Below are 14,589 nucleotides of genomic sequence, written 5' to 3'. Positions count from 1 at the left end.
ATTTGAGAAACACAATGAGCCAAGAAAGACTTTCAGCTTTGGCTGTTTTATCAATTGAATCAGATTTGGCATCTAGGCTGGATTACGATACCATAATTAAGGAATTTAGTAACGTTAAAAGCAGGAAATTTCTGTTCCTTTAATAAAGAAATCTAATGTTTTTTAAGATACACTTTAAGAAATGTATATCTCCACCTTTATATTAACGATTTGTAATTTTTCATTTAATACTTATTAATCTAATTTGTATTTTATGAATAAAAACTTGGCAGTGTTAATTGTTTTGTTTGTTTTTATTATTTTATAAAATCCGTCTTCAGGTCGCCATAGAACAGGGCCTCGCGAAATCTGTCTTGCCCACATCAAATTTAGTTGTTGCCCCGCCACTGTACCTACTTATAATAAATCTGTAGAGAGGTCAACTCTGTACATGAAATATATTTTCAAAATAACTATCAGGGGGTGATACTGATGCCAAAAATGCAATCAGTAAAATTTTTGTCTGTCTGTCTGTATGTTCCTTATAGAAACAAAAACTACTCGACGCATTTTAACGAAACTTGGTACAATTATTCTTCATACTCCTGGGCAGGTTATAGTATACTTAGGAATTCCCACGGGAACAGGAATTAGCGGGAAAATCCTTTTGTATGAAAAATCTAAACCGCTTAAGTTAGACGCTTTAAATTTCGCACGTAGGTACTTTAGTAAACTAATTCCCACGGGAACTGGAATTCGTGGGAAAATCCCTTTGTATGAAAAATCTAAACCGCTTTAGTTAGACGCTTGAAATTTGACATGTAGGTATCTTAATAAACTTAAAGCTTAGTTACAACAGAATATTGCAAAATTCCCACGTGAACGGGAAAAAACATTTGAACGAAAAAATCTAAACCGCGTAAGATAGATGAAGGGGGTAAAACGGGATCCACGCGTACGAAGTCGCGGGCGGCCGCTAGTTGCTAATAAAACTATTTATTGTCAAGAATTATATGTATAATAATGCGAATTCCCGTTCCCGTGGGAATTAGTTTACTAAAGTACCTACGTGCGAAATTTAAAGCGTCTAACTTAAGCGGTTTAGATTTTTCATACAAAAGGATTTTCCCGCTAATTCCTGTTCCCGTGAGAATTCCTAAGTATACTATAACCTGCCCAGGAGTATGAAGAATAATTGTACCAAGTTTCGTTAAAATCCGTCGAGTAGTTTTTGTTTCTATAAGGAACATACAGACGGACAGACAGACAGACAAAAATTTTACTGATTGCATTTTTGGCATCAGTATCACCCCCTGATAGTTATTTTGAAAATTATATTTCATGTACAGAATTGACCTCTCTACAGATTTATTATAAGTAGGTATAGATATGTAGGAGAGACGTCTTAATTACACTTTAAATCGTAGATCGATAAAGAACCCCTTTGTCAAACCGTATGAATAGCAGCAAATAGAACTTTGCGTATTGGAAAAATAGGAATGCCTACGGAAAAGCCAAACATTTTTTTAAAAAGAAGTTAATATATTTTACTTACATTTAAATCCAAAAATATCTTTATTCCGACCCAAGGGTAAGTAGGCAGTTATGTAGGTATAAATGAAAATACGTATGTAGGTACTTATTATTTATTAATGGTCATGTTCTACATTTTCTATTAAATATGGGCCCAATACATCAATGATGTCGCCATCACAACAAAGTACCATAAATGGTTTAACGAGATTCCGATATTTGTATAGGGAATAAGTTTTTTTTTTGGTATGCATAATTGCTACTTTTTTGCACATAAATGTATGTATGTACCATCCATGATGACAATAGCCTTTCTTTGTGGTAAATCGTTTCCTGGCTTCCCGAAAAGAGACTGGAACATAAAGGTTTCTTTGGGCTACTTCCTCTCTACTAATATGTTGTAACCCTAAATGTGCTGGTACGAAATGTTCCTCCATCATACTGCGTGCTTTCATTACATATTTTGTAAGAGTACTCCTTGAAATGCCAAGTAATGTAGCTATTCTGTCATCTGAATCACCGGTCCTCAGCTTCATTAAATAAGCACCAACTGTAGTAATTCGTGCTCTCTGATAGTATCTATGGCAAAGAAGATCTGAAGGACGAATCTGAAAATAAAATAAAACATCAGATTCACAGTTCAACAATAAGAAGAGCAATATTTATATAGGATTAACGACTTTTGTGTGTAACGGAATAGTAAGATGAGTGATGAAAGATAATTTATGATTTGAACGCTGAATGATGAGGAATGATTGGTCTATGGAGGAAACGAAAGGGATGAATGAGGAACGAGGATTGAGAGTGAGAATAGTGGTAGTTTAAAAGAGTAGTCTGTTGTTATGCAGGAAGTATAAATAAAACTTTACTGAGTTTATTTGGCTCAGGGAATTTTTAACTGGCTTTATAATAGTAAAAATTATGTTTAATATTATGTAAGTAATAATATTGCAATATTTTAATAATATAAGTCTATTTGTATTATACAGGGTGGAAACGATAAGTGATCTATAACACTTTTAATATTGTGTGGCTGGCATACATTTAGTATGGAGGCTGAAAACATTGAATTTTCGGATAGATCCAGTTAATTCTGTAACTATTTACTGATACCGTTAGAAAGAGCTCGTGAAGCACTTTCAGGATGAGTAACCAGTTTTTCGATATCTTGTGTAGTTTAGAAATAATCGAGTGAGATCACTTATCGTTTCCACCCTGTATAACCTGTATGGATGAGAGTAGTGGCAGATTGAAAGCAATGGAAGGAGTTGAAGGATGGGAAGGCTGATTCGGAAAAAACCTTTTTTATTATTATAATAAACCGGCATAATTATTTTTATGTATTATAAAACTGGCAGGGCTCTTACCTCTCTGGGTTGAATCCAATTTCGAACAATGTTTAATATATCTTGATTATTCTCTGTATCCAAACAATGACTTCAAGTTCGCAATAATGAACAACCACATCCAACACAAACTTGTTGGTGACCTACCGGGGCACCGGTTGGCATATCTGGAGAGTCTTGTGAAGTAGGTGTGGTATCTCTTTGCAATAATGAGTGACAAGCCCCACAGATGTAGTCATTTGCAGTAACCTGTTTAAAAATAATAATAATTAGAAATAAGTTTAAAAAAATTATCAGTTTTTTAATGTCCCGCACTTAAATTATTTTATTTTAGTATTAATTTACAGAAACCAATAACTTTACAAGAATTAGACTGATTGTATAGCCAATAACATTTTATTAAATAAGGACTTTAGCGTGCATTACCTCTAATGGAGTTAGTCGTTCCACAATTATGTTCCTGATGTTAATATGATGTTGAGTGTTAGTTCTCAGGGACATGAGCTGATGTGAACGTGTTCTAGGCTCTAGTGTTCTACTGCAAAGCACACATTTTCTGCTAAGATTTGAAGTAGATGCATTTGTGTTGTATCTTGGGCTTGGGTCCAACATGTTGTGCATATAAGATCATGAGCTGTAACCTGTAAAAATAAATAGATTCATTGCATGCCATGCCACACATACTCCTGTGCGTTGAATAAATTGAGCCGCAAACCATAAAAAAAATGATAATTCAATATTATGTGCTGTTAGTAGAATTTTGGGTCAGAGGGTAGGGTTAAACAGCTTTAGTAAATAAGCATTGTTGTTATAATAATTAATTATGACGTGTTACAAACTTAGTTACAAAAAATAATAATCTAGTAGTCTTAGTTCCAAAAAACAAAACAAAACAAGCTTTCATTGAGAGCAGGGAGATAGTGTCAAAGTAAATAATTCCTTAGATTTACACCAAAACCAGCTGGATTGTCAACATAATTGTTGTTTCGCTCATGCCTCCATTGCGCTGTACCATCGACTAGTTTCTTACAATCGAATCGGGCCTGGCTGTCCACACTGTCCAGGGTTGAACCACAGATAATAGCGGAACATTCATTTCAAGACAACCCGCCATGAGAATGGCAATTCAGAAGTTTGGCAAGGCTAGTACTTATTCATAAGATTGCAGAGCAAAATGTAGGTACTTACCGATCGAGGTGCTGCCCATTGTTGTGTATAATTAAGTTGCTCATTTTCTAACACCATAGAACCACCAGCCGAGCCTTGGCCGAGCAACACAAAAACAGTAAATCCCAGGCTGAGTATGTCGTTATTGCAATCAATCAGAGTCCGTTTGAATAGCCAAGTTTGTAGTTAATAAAGTTCCGAAAATAAAAGCTAAAACACAAACGAATCACAAAGAAGGATCAAGCAAGACAGCAACACAGCAAGAGTGAGTGAGAGAGAAAAGGTGATGCGAGTGAATGACAATAATTTGACTAACAAATAGGGATGTCCATTTAGAATAGACATAATCGATTAAATTGATCGTTTTTGAAAAATTTTATTTTTAAACATTGTGTTGCTATAAATATTTATTTTATTTATTTAATAGGACAACCAACAAGACATACACTGGAAGACAATCAATATTTACAACGTATTTAACTTAATCTAAGTGCTGACTTAATTATAGGTTGCCACGGCATGCAATAGTGGACTTATACATAAACAGTGTCTACACTTAAAGAAAAGAGTAAATATGTAAATGTAGGTAAATAAATGTGATTAAATATACATAAAATGCAATAATCCACTGAAGCGCTGCGGGCGCGGCGGATCTGCGCCCGTCTAAAGGTCTAATGATTAGACTCTAGTCTAATCGATCATACCATTATTTACTTAAATCGAATTAAAAAAGCGCATCTCTGTCTCTGCTCTGTCAATATGTCGGTGACTTTGATTTCGTTTAAATACTTTTAAAATATTTTTTCGAACTGCAACTTGTCCGATAGGTTTGGACACTTGCAAGTAAATAAATAAAATATACATAAAATTATGGTACATACTAAGTCTTTGAAAATCTTAGGGCGATTTTTATCAATGTCCTTTGTCTGCTCGATTGCATTGATGGTAAGGAGCAATGGTATTATCTATAATATGATTGGTAAGGAGGGACTGTTCTAAATACATATTATGATAGTTGAGATGGTTGAGAATATTTCCGGGTCGATCGCTTCCACCTTCGGCCTAGATAGTACCTACCTACCTACTTATACGCCAAACTATCTTATGATAGTTATGCATTGTTAAGTAGGGTTATAATACCTAATTATGATTGTTATGCATTGTAAGTAGGGTTATAAATAATTATAATTTACATAAGCAACAGGTCGGTTATTTTTATTTAGGCAAATGTAATATTTTAAAAGACAATACGCACGATCAGATATTAACCCTTTTCTTGGCATTGTGCATTTAAAGATACGTTGACCAAAACAAAAATATGGGGGAGAAACCAAAAACTATTTTTAAATGTTTTTTTAATATAACGTTAGCCCAAATACTACAGATTGTGTTACACAGTATAGAATCGCTACAGGCTGCACAGATTTAACATTAATATGCAAAATGTCAGACCGTTGACAGGCGTCTACGCACCGGCTGATAATTTTTATTATTTTCGGTGTTTTTTTGGTGACTATTTGTAGTAATATGGATAGTAAATAAATGTTTCTTGATGATAGTGCTGTTATTTCATCCCAAAACTTGTATAATTATTCTTGTACGATGCGGATTGTCCGAATGTATCTCTAAATGCACATTGTCAGATACGTAATAATTTACTTTTAATTTTGAATGTATCTTTAAAGACACATTGCCAGGTTCTCGTTGATTTTATTTTATGATTTTTTCATACATTTTATCGTATAAAAAAGGGATATGTTATTAGTTAGTAATATTTAAAGCTGTAAATTATAATATACTGATATGACTTTTAATTCATTTACTGAAGAATCATTGTTTTTTAGACAACTTAGTGCTGCAGCAACAAAATCAGGCGCGCAAAATGCTGCTTATGGTTCCAAAATCTCGAACCAGGTCGAAAGTCAGTAGCGGTGCCACTTCAGCTGATGAATTAGAAGCCGCACTTAGCCTCCTGGTTCTCTTGGGTGGTTATCTTCCTACTCCAACCAACCCAAATCACCCCAAAAAGCGAGCAGCCTGTCCAGGCTGCTGCATGCTTCTGGTTATAAAGCTGGTGATTGAAGAATTTTAGCCAGTTCGACTGCTGCATAGTTTTCCTGAGAGTTCCAGAGATCCATTTCCGCTATATTGCGTTTCCACTCTAAGTTGGATTCTAATTATCTTCAATCAAAGACGTGAACATAATTCGGTATCAGTTGGCATAAATACCCCTCGTATTTCTTTGATGGTCTTGCAAGATTCCCATGTGTTCTATCTGCATTTGCTTCTCCTGGTTGGTAAGAGGGGTCTGAGGTTCAGGAGATACTCCAATGACGCTGATGGAGCGGTTCTCATACATCCAAATGCAGCTATACTTGCAAGGCGTTACAGACTTTGAAGTGATTTTTTTACTTTGTTATCAGTTTTTTGTAAAAGATAATTATTTTTTATTTTTCAAATAAGGAATAGCTTAAGTTTTTGTAGTTATTTTAATTTAAATAACTAATTTCTTCTAACAAATAAACCATGTTTTAATTTACTACAAAGCTGGCAATGTGCACTTAAAGATACATACTATATTTCCAAAACTATATACCTAAGATTTTTTTTCGTATTTTTTATATGATTTATACTCGTAATATATCCAATATTTATAGTGTAAATCACAAATATTAACCAAAACCGTCGTTGCCAAGTATAGGGTTAAGATCAAAGATAAAGATTTCTGCTGTGAAAAAAAATATAAAACAGCTAACTTCTATATCAAGTTCCAACGTCGCTATACGTACCTACCTACTTAATGCTACTGGATTATACGTTCATAGCTCAGAAGTTTAGTCCTTTTTCAGCAGTGTTTAGTAAGAATATTATTACAAATGGGCTTTTAGGGATTTTGTTCACATGGAATAAACGACAAAGTTCTTAGTTACTTATCCAATAGGTAGTAGTAACATATATGTAGAAAACAGGAACTTAGATGCCAACGAAAGAAAATAGGCTATCAAATGTTGTTTTGGGGACTTACCTTTATAAAAATATCACATTTAAAAATTCATACCATTTGTTGTTATTTAAAAAACAATGTCAATTTTGACGATTAACTGAAAGTCTATTATCTATGAATATAGTAGCGATATATGGTATCCAGCGGCAATGGCAGTGCAAAATTTTGACAATGACTGTAGTTATCATACTTCGAGTTTGTCCATGGAGACGGCAAAAGTCCTTTAGTTGGCCATAAAGTAAACTTAACGGAAAATGTTACTTAATTGATACCGAGGCGCAACCTGGAAGCATTGCTAAGTGTGCTCCTCGTTACTGGTTCATCGTTCGTCATCGTCATTGTTCGTAAAAACCGGGTCGCGGCAGGCAAATAATAAAATTAGTCTTATGTCTTCTCCCTTATTAACTTCGATGGATAAATAGCTAAACCTCCTTGCGCGTAACTGACGTTTGTTGGAAAACCGATTTTTTCAGGCCATCGGATTTTAATTTTAAAAGTCATTGACCAATCCCAGTTCATATAATAACTATTATGACGTTTTCTATTGGCCAAAAGATTTAACTCTCTAAAAATCCGCGTGCAACCATATCCTGCTTAAATATTGTGCACTTTATTCAGCACAGATTAAACAAGCTAAATGACAAATAGAATAGATTGAAATGACAGATTGCACTTGAATTACCCTACAGGAATGAAAATGTTACTCTCTAAACCAAAATTATATTTGCATAATTGCTGGTTTTCTAAGTATAATACCTACTTGTAACCGGTTTTGTAAGTATACATAACTCTATTTATAATGTAATTTAAACAGTATCTAGCATACTAAATAAGTAATAAACTGACAAGTAATTAGTAAAATTATTACTTGTTGTAAAATCGGTGCCTACGTTGACTAACATTTTAGATATAGACAGCCGCTAGTAACTTTATCAGCAAGGTATCGATGGAACGATTAAATTTTGCTATAAAATTTCCTTTAAATTCGTTTAGCTTTCTCAGACGCAGTGGTTTTCAACATTGTACAATGTACAATGTTGCCAACACAATATTATTATGATGATACATTTTTCTGCTGTAAATCGCAAACAAACATTATTTTCATAAGATGTTACAGTAATTTGATGTGCAATCGTGCAAAAAAACTCTCAACTAGTACTCAATGAAATGTTTGTCAAATCTTTTCAGGTTTGTTTTAAAAAAATATGAGGTTCTTGTTAAAATATTGTTTTTATTTATCAGTTAATTTAAAGTGGCATTTATTTATTTAAAAAAAAAATATTTACACAATATTAAAAGCTTGAAAAATTTTAAGTTTTTTTGTATCTTGACAATTTTAAATGTGTATAAAAAAACTCTCAGTACGTCCCAGGGTTCCTCGCAAGGGGAGATGGCCCGAACCACGGAGATGACTGACACAGAACAATTATTTAACCAACTGTAGGAAGAGGTGTTTGTTAACGGACACGGTGTTAACGACCTCGTGGACTTGAAATAATTTTACTAGTTAGTGGTTAATATTGAGACGAAAGTATCTCTTTCTATTCTATTAAATGACGAGGAGATCTACTTTATTATAATTTTCGGAGAAATAACAAACATTCAAAAATTAATGATGATAAAGGTAGGAAGGTATGTAATCAGTAGGAAATATACTCAGATCATAGAAGGGAATAGATGTGAAACGGGGGCGTGGCGCGTGTCTCCGCGATATGCCCAGAAACGAACATCGGCCGCGTAGCTAGGTTAGTCGCGATTCAGTCGTACTAAGGAAATGTTCTCCGATATTTTGGATAATGCGTCGTTACGTGCAATAAAACAAGTGAAACGAAGAACTACAGGAACAATGGAGTCATTTACTACATGTAAGTATTGCAAATCCATTGGTATTTTGCTTATAAATAAAAAAAACTAAACATTTTTACGAACGAATTCAGTGCCATAACAGTTACTGCGATATGGAAATCAGTGGTGATAAAAATTCTAACACACTTGTACATTGACGATTTAGTTAGCAACCACTTTATGTCATGCTCAACTACTGCGCAATGTATTTTATTTCTACCGATATCCACTGTCGTGTGAAAATACACAGTACGGCCGCATGTGCCGGTCGTAACATAGTGCCGTGCTCGTGTTCTAATGCGGTTTCCTATTATCGATAAATAGAAGTAAATTATAATTTTCTATTTTGTAATTTTAAATAAAAAAATGATGTGTTACTTGCGATTATAAGATTTTACAAAAAAAATAATAACAGTAGAAGTAATTAGTAACTGTCAACTATGTAATTACTATAAGAGCTAGTTGAAAGCCTAATATAGGCATTATTTTTGATAAACATATGCGGTACGCAGATCGCCATAATTAAAAAGTAAATGCGTGATAGTAGTTAATAATAACGTATAATAATAAAAAGGTTTTCATACATAAGCATTTTGTGAAACCAGTTTCGAGCCTTGCCCCTAGCGATTTAAAGTATCGATATCTTGTCGACTCCATTTTATCTTTGTTCTCTCACTAGCGTTTTCAAAGTGTGCGTCACGTCACGCGGCCATTGATTGGCCATAAGGCATGCCTTCTGGCCAATCACAGCACTTTTAAGCCGGTTGCACATGTTGTCGTAGACTCTCAGTCGCTTTGTTTTTACACAGTTGAATGTGTGTGTGGGAGCTGTGGTGGGGGAAATGTGGGGACACTGGTTCTCGTTGTAGTTACGCGCGACTTCATATCTATTCTCTTTCTATGATCTGAGGAAATATACCTAAGGATAGGTACCTTTTACTGCCACCATAATAATCTCTTTGAAGAAAGTATTTGCCTTTTAAACCTATAATTATTAACCACGACTACAAAATAAAAGGCTTATGTTAGTAAAACTAAATAAGTATAAGGTTCTTTGATTCTCGATGTTTAATATTAGTAGGGCCCAAAAAATAAGGAGACATGTAAAGTGCCCCATAAGGGCTATCTTTCTTTTTATTACTATATTTTGACGTTCTTAAGTGCCACTTGTGGTCTAAATTGAATAAAATATTTTTGATTTTTTTATTTTCTATTGTTGTTTTAAAGAGTCAGCCACTGCACAGTCACTGTATGTATTTTGAAAGTCTTGCGCAATAGGACTGCGCCCGCGCAATCATAGTCCTAGCATTTAACAACGTCATAAAAGTCTGAGACCCTTGAGACTGATTTATGGAACAAAATAAATTATCTTACGATAAATGGCGTGTAGAATTGAATTAATTGGTGTCGATTACAGAGAAATTAATTTAATGCTCGTAAAAAATACTTAAACATTGCCTTCTCGGCACTTGCCAAATGTTGGTCTCGAAGCGCTGGTATGGTAAAAAGATTGTGAGACATGTCAAGGCTCCTTAATAAGAGCAAAATATTTGACGATTTGTAAGTACTATTTATTAGTCTAAACAAAATATAGTTTTGACTTTGACTTTGACTTTGCCTATTAAAACTTCAGTTAATGTGAGTTTGAGTATATTTAACAATCCGTTAAAGTGTAATAATGTAGACTAAAAATTCAACAAATTGTTATTTATTGTTACTTAATAATTTTTTGTTCAAATATTATTGTTTCAGTTTCTACAACATTGTTAGATAATAAACTCGTATCTTACGCCAATTAGTGTAACATAATTATTTCCTTTATTTGTATTTTATTTTTATTTTGTTGTCGCGAATCGTTACTAGTAGCTTTTGATCATTTGAGTTTTCCGAATTTTGGAATATAAGTCACATTTGAAAATATTTTAAAGACTAGTCCCTGAAGAACGCTGTTTTCTTTCGAAATCAAGACCGAAAAATTAACTTACAAAACCATAATTTTGTTCTCATAGTCACCACAAATTGGTCTTCTATCTTGTCCCTTGTATTTAAAATGACTTGTGTACACACTCTTACAACGGCCGTCGTATGCAAATAGGGTTGTATGGTTCCGGAAAAAAACAGAAAAAGTTCAGCATTTTGAAAAAAAAAATCGTCGCTTTGACGACGATATAGGAACTTCTAACTAGATTCCAAAACAGCAAACTCCTCTGAGACTGAGACTAACTTAAGTACCTACTCAACTTTGGCTGATTTGGTGCTATCGGCGACCAAGATAGAGATGCTGGAAATAAAATAAATCTGAGTTCATGACTACCAATGATTGTTTATTCTGTTACATAAAATGTATTAAAAATATTTTACCAGATACATAAGTATGTGCATGTAGTCCTACACTGAACATAGAATAACGCAAATTTCAGAATTAGAATCAGAAGTGCGGAAAACTTGCCTCGTAAATCTAATTTACATAGTTTATTTCAAAGTTTTTAACAGGTCTCACTTTCTGTTTAATGGCAACCCTACCAGCAGCAGTGCTGCAGCAAAATGACCTAATTACCGTTCATTTTCGTGTGTGGTGTTAAGTGGCCACACGCCCCTGCTCCCGAAGCGAGGGCGATAATCTTATTAATTAACAGCTTCAGCAATGATAACTTCTGTCGACAGTTGTAGAAAGTTCTGTTCAGTAGTTACGATCAGCAAAACAAAGTTGAAATTCTGTATTTGTGTGTTAGTTACATAAATTTCTATGCCTAGTGTTGATTAAAAAGACTCCTCTTATTTTGGAAAAAAGGGACAATTTTCAAAAAATACTACTGAAGGAGGCCTTTGTCCAGCAGTTGACGTCTTTCGGCTGTAACGAACGAACTATTTGCTTGAAAATGAAAACTTTAAAACAGTAAATTATATTTAAAAATATTTGGTACAGTATTTACACCGATAGTAGCAGAAGCTGATTATAATTTTATTAAATCCAAAACGCGTAATTGCTTTTAAAATAGTGGCTATCACACTAAATGAGATGCTACAGTATTAAATTTCAATCTCTGTTAGGTACCAGTTTTTGAACCATCTTCATCTACGACTTATCACTATTTTGGGAAGTACAACTTAAGATAATATTGAATAACTAAATTATATTTTCTACAGAATTCAAATTATAAAACATTCGTTTTAACTATGGAACTAAAGTAAGAATAATCAAAACAGGATTTTAAACCATATTCCCAAAACAATAAGATACAAAATGAATCCTTCCATTCACCCATTTCATGGTAAAGTTGACAGTTATTCTAGCGTCCATACAAAGATAATATTGTAATTATAATGTGTTCATTAAGCTTATCAATGTTGTTGTTGTTATCACTGACCAACTGCCCGCAAAGGCGATTGTCGGCGGGTCGCGGGTTCAGATCCTGGAGAGGGCAGCGTCTGGAGAAGTGTTTGATGATGTTCTTTTAAGTTTTTGATAACAAGAAATTAAGATATATGTATTTAAGAAATACAAAGACAATCTATACTAATATTATACGAGTAAATGCGAAAGTAACTCTGTCTGTCTGTCTCGCTTTCACGCCTCAACCACTGAACCGATTTTGATGAAATTTGGCAGGGAGATAGTTTTAGTCCCGTGAAAGGACATAGAATAGTTTTTATCCCGGTTTTTGAAACAGGGACGCGCGCGATAAAGTTTTTCTGTGACAGACAAAATGCCACGCGGCCGCGGGCGTAACCGCGGGCGGAAAGCTAGTTTTCATCCAAATGGCCAAAAAGTTGACAATACCAATAATTATTAAAATTTCTTAGCGAATTGAGTTGCTTCTCAAACCAAATTTAAATAAATAAATAAATAAATCTTAGATCTTAGTAACATGCAATAAAATAATTTGAAATTAGTAGGCAGGTATTTTCTGTGTCATTTTTAAAGTTCCGTAGTCCTGACAAGGAACCTTTGTAGTTTCGTTATGTCTGTCTGTCTGTCCATCCGAGGTTTGCTTGGAAACTATAGGCACTAGAGAGCTGTAAATTTGTGGAGGTATGTATATTAATCACGCCGACAAAACGGTAGAATAAAATTTTGAAATATAATTTTCTTTAGGTTAGCTCCCCTACATGTAAAATGGGGATGATTTTTTTTTCATCTTCTACCCCATTGTGTGGGTATCGTTGGAAAGATCTTTTAAAATGGCTAGGGATCTTTAAGACATTTTTTGATTTAGGGATTTATCAGTGCCAATTTTTGTTCGAATAGGGCGTCCCTCTCTAAAAATGAAACTTTTGGCTTGAAAAATCTAGTTTTACTATAAACTTTATGGTGTAACTTAGAAACATGCTTTTGGTCAATAACTTGGTCACGTGAGCGAGCACGGAAGTCGTATTGCTTTTATTGTTACTCAAGCCATAAACGCACGATCTTATTTACTTCTACGGAAATAGCTTGATATTACGAAATTGTTGTTTTAATGCAACAATGCAACACAACTATGAATGCACCTTACTATTTATGAGTTACATTAAGTATCTTTATTGCACATCACCCGCGGGTGTCGTAAGAGGTGACTTAGACACTACACATCAAACAGAGAACGGACAGCAGCTCAGTCAGCGCCCAGCAGAACTTCATTGTACAAAGAAAAGTGCAATTGACGAACTTAATGCCTTAGCATTCTTTACCAGTCAAATTGAGTCAACTGTGTATCTACTCGTACTTGTGTAGCCAGTCTCATAAAGGTAGCAGCAGAAAGGCGCTGGATAGTATGCAGTTTCATGGATTTTCCAGTCGAAAAAAAAGGAAGGCGCTGGATGCAGGCCGACAGCAACCAGCCTTTGTGGAGGCCTATGTTCAGCAGTGGACGTCCTATGGCTGAAATGATGATGATGATGATGTGTAGCCAGGATCTACCTTCAGCTCGTCGTCAATGAAAACTTATTACAATTCCCAATGGATTCACTTGCAAATGAGGGGTTTAAAATATGAATTTTATTAAACAATTTCCCTCTTCTGTAATTCAATTACTAGCAAAAAATTAAAATAGGAAACGTTAATACTTCCGTGGTAGGAAATAGGTACTAGATTAATTCACCAACACCTAAATTAATTTGATTTGATTTCGAGCGTTCTAAATTTAATCGTCAAGCATAAATAGGTACCTAGCTAAGTTAATGTATTTTGATTCAATTTCGTGTAGCGATTTGACATGTTTGCCAGTTTTTGCTAACCTTTCTTTTACGTCCTGACAGCTGCCTGTCTGCGTCGAATCCCGTTTTGGCCAAATAAATGATCAGTGCCGAATTAACCCTTGAGCTAATTAAGCAATTGCTAGGGCATCACGTCTAAGAAGGCACCAAAAAGAGCGCCAAAAGCATCATCATCATCATCATCATCATTTCAGCCATAGGACGTCCACTGCTGAACATAGGCCTCCCCCAATGCTTTCCATGTTGATCTATTGGTAGCGGCCTGCGTCCAGCGCTTCCCTGCTACCTTTACGATGTCGTCGGTCCACCTTGTAGGTGGCGCCAAAAGCATACAGGTGTGGATTGCTTAGGGCATCAAGTCCTACCTACTTACTCTTATCCAGCAGTGGTGATGATTCGATTTTGTATTTCTTTTATTTGTTTCTTTTTGTGGTGTGCAATGATCATCATCATCATCATCATCAACAGCCCTTTAGAATCCACTGCTGAACTATGAGCCTCCTCCACTAAAGTGGAGGG

The 14,589-nt window shown here is 34.7% G+C and overlaps 2 protein-coding genes and 1 long non-coding RNA gene across 6 annotated transcripts in view; 1 reads left to right on the top strand and 2 right to left on the bottom strand.

Annotated features, from left to right (window-relative positions):
• Nucleotides 1-14,589, top strand: part of LOC135079823 (phospholipid phosphatase 2-like) — a 139,858-nt gene that overhangs the window by 62,732 nt on the left and 62,537 nt on the right. The gene's annotated exons all lie outside the window — the stretch shown is intronic.
• The window catches only part of LOC135079822 (phospholipid phosphatase 2-like), a 130,921-nt gene that overhangs the window by 97,826 nt on the left and 18,506 nt on the right, over nucleotides 1-14,589 (bottom strand). The gene's annotated exons all lie outside the window — the stretch shown is intronic.
• Nucleotides 1,624-4,289, bottom strand: LOC135079630 (uncharacterized). 3 transcript variants are annotated; one of them, XR_010258845.1, is made up of 4 exons: nucleotides 4,047-4,289; nucleotides 3,285-3,499; nucleotides 2,880-3,107; nucleotides 1,624-2,120 (listed from the first exon to the last, which is right to left on the bottom strand). It is a non-coding gene; the product is annotated as an uncharacterized LOC135079630 (long non-coding RNA). The 3 variants fall into 3 exon arrangements; XR_010258844.1 differs by lacking the exon at nucleotides 4,047-4,289 and adding an exon at nucleotides 3,809-3,983; XR_010258843.1 differs by lacking the exon at nucleotides 4,047-4,289 and having other exon boundaries at nucleotides 3,285-3,983.

Source organism: Ostrinia nubilalis, chromosome 17, assembly GCF_963855985.1.
Source record: "Ostrinia nubilalis chromosome 17, ilOstNubi1.1, whole genome shotgun sequence".
In the NCBI taxonomy this organism is placed as follows: domain Eukaryota; kingdom Metazoa; phylum Arthropoda; class Insecta; order Lepidoptera; family Crambidae; genus Ostrinia; species Ostrinia nubilalis.
Note: the sequence above shows the minus strand (reverse complement) of the source record. Positions and strands in the feature narration are given on the sequence as shown.